A 2102-nucleotide genomic window follows, 5' to 3' on the forward strand; every position below is an offset into this window, starting at 1 on the left:
GGCTCCATAGCGCAGCGGTCAGCACGTCTGCTTTCCACGCAGAAGGTCCTGGGTTCGCGCCCCAGTGGAGCCACGGCCCATGGTCTACGGCCACGCCGCCCTGAATAATGATGTTTGATCTCAGAAGCTAAGCAGGGCCGGGCCTGGTTAGTACTGGATGGCAGACCACCTAGGAAGACCAGGTGCTGTAGGCATAAATAATGATAAATTAAAAAAAGAAAAGAAAAGGCAAGACAATAAATCTTCAGGAAGGTAATAAAGAAAAATATTTTCATGATCTTGGGGCCAAGGAAGGATTTCTTAAATAGGACAGAGAAAGGGCTAACCATACGGGATAAAGGTAGTTTGAACAATATTTGATTTATGAATGAGCCGCTAAAGACACCAGTGTAGGAGTGCACAAGCAGGCCACGCACTGAGAGAAGACATCTGTGATTCATGTGACCGACAAAAGAATCACATCCAGAATAGCAAAGCATTCCTAACACGTCAGTAAGAAAAAGATGACACAATAGAAACATGGAAAAGTGATTCAACCTGTTATTTCCCCAGACGTTTGTTGTTCTAAATGGACAGTAAGTATACGAAAAAGTTCTCAACCCTGTTAGTAACATGGGAAATGTAAATTCCTTAAAAAATTGGCCAATCCCAAGTGTGATGACAATGTGCCACATAAATTTCTATGTAAACTGGCGCCATTTCAGGAAGGAGAAATAAGCATTTGCTATGACCAGGGTGACCATGTTTGGGAGGAAAAAATGGAGGCTCCCACCAGACAAGACAGTCGGACTGTTCCAGGCAAACCGGGGTGCAGGTGTCACATCGACGGTGTGCTCTCCTGCCCACCAATGCCGCACCAAGACGCAGGCTCGAGGAGGCACGGCGCATGTAAAAGCCCCCAAGCGGGAGCAACCCCAATACCAATCCGCCTGGGGTGCATGCAGAAATCCTGTATACATCCACGGAAGTGTGTACCCGGGAGTGTGCACATACGACAACGGCACAGGAAGGAATAAGTGAACTAGACCTACGCGCAGCAACAAAATGCGTCTCATACAGTGGTGACGGAAAAAAAGTTAAGGCGCCAGAAACGACACGCAGCATCATTTCAGGCAACACGAACCGTGACGCTCGCCCCACCGCTGCTGTGAACTGCTCACAGTTGGGTTCGGCTGTAGATGCTCACAACGTTCGTCGCATTTACGACCAAAAAAAAAAATGAAACGAGTTCAAAGTGCGATCATAAAAAATGGATACCATCTATGACACGGTGACGTCGGGCGAGGGGAGAAAAAGCAGCTGAGCCAGGCTGCTCTGCAATTCCAGTTAGCACAGCGCACACGTTTAATACAAAAGCCAGGGAAAGGATAATTAAAATGAGTCACATCTGAGTCAGGAGATTGACGATGATTCGTTTTTATAATTTGACACTTCCTGTAATCCTATTACATTGATTTTTACAGTATAATAAACATAAAGGACTTACTGCTTTATTGAGAGATCTCATCATGAGTCTTTCAATAATAAGCTCCCTATTTGCAAAATAATTGGAAATACTTAAATTAAAAAACAGTATTCGAGGTGTCTATATATCACCTGCAGTAAGGGGAATCGGTCCCCTGTTGAGCTTAATGAAGAAAGAACCCGATGACAGTGACATCTTGGTCTCCGCGCCCTTGGCTGCTCATGCCAGGGCTTAGGGACCTTGCTGGGGACTCGGGGGGAAAGCACCTGCTTTTCCTGGCGCGGCCTGCTCTCTATTTCTGGTGCTGGAAAAAGGACCGGGGACTGTATCATCTGGGACCTGTGCAGAGAAGAATGTGCCTTTCTGGCCAGTGATGAAGCTGGCAAATGTCCTTTAAGCATACTCGTCCGAAATAAAAACGTCCTCTCTCACGTCCACTCATGCTCAGACCAGTGCAGGCCGCCAGAGGGACAGGAGGACACTGCAGACGAGTCAGCCGCCGAGCCAGTGCGGACGCTGACACGGCTTCCCGCGGGGGGAGGCGGAGATGGTCCCACAGCCCACGCCCTCCGTCTCACAGGCCTCGGCGGCTTCTGCTGACTTGTGCTGTGGCCGATGGTGGAGGGCAGAGGCCGGG

General features: G+C 48.6%; 1 protein-coding gene and 1 non-coding gene across 2 annotated transcripts in view; both read left to right on the forward strand.

Annotated features, from left to right (window-relative positions):
* TRNAG-UCC lies at positions 1 to 73 on the forward strand. The gene has a single exon. It is a non-coding gene; the product is annotated as a tRNA-Gly (tRNA).
* ATP10A (ATPase phospholipid transporting 10A (putative)) overlaps positions 1 to 2102 on the forward strand; it is a gene marked incomplete at its 5' end in the record, with an annotated part of 71402 nt that overhangs the window by 62971 nt on the left and 6329 nt on the right. The window lies entirely within an intron of this gene.

This window comes from Pteropus vampyrus, unplaced genomic scaffold, assembly GCF_000151845.1.
Source record: "Pteropus vampyrus isolate Shadow unplaced genomic scaffold, Pvam_2.0 Scaffold427, whole genome shotgun sequence".
Classification (NCBI taxonomy): Eukaryota; Metazoa; Chordata; class Mammalia; order Chiroptera; family Pteropodidae; genus Pteropus; species Pteropus vampyrus.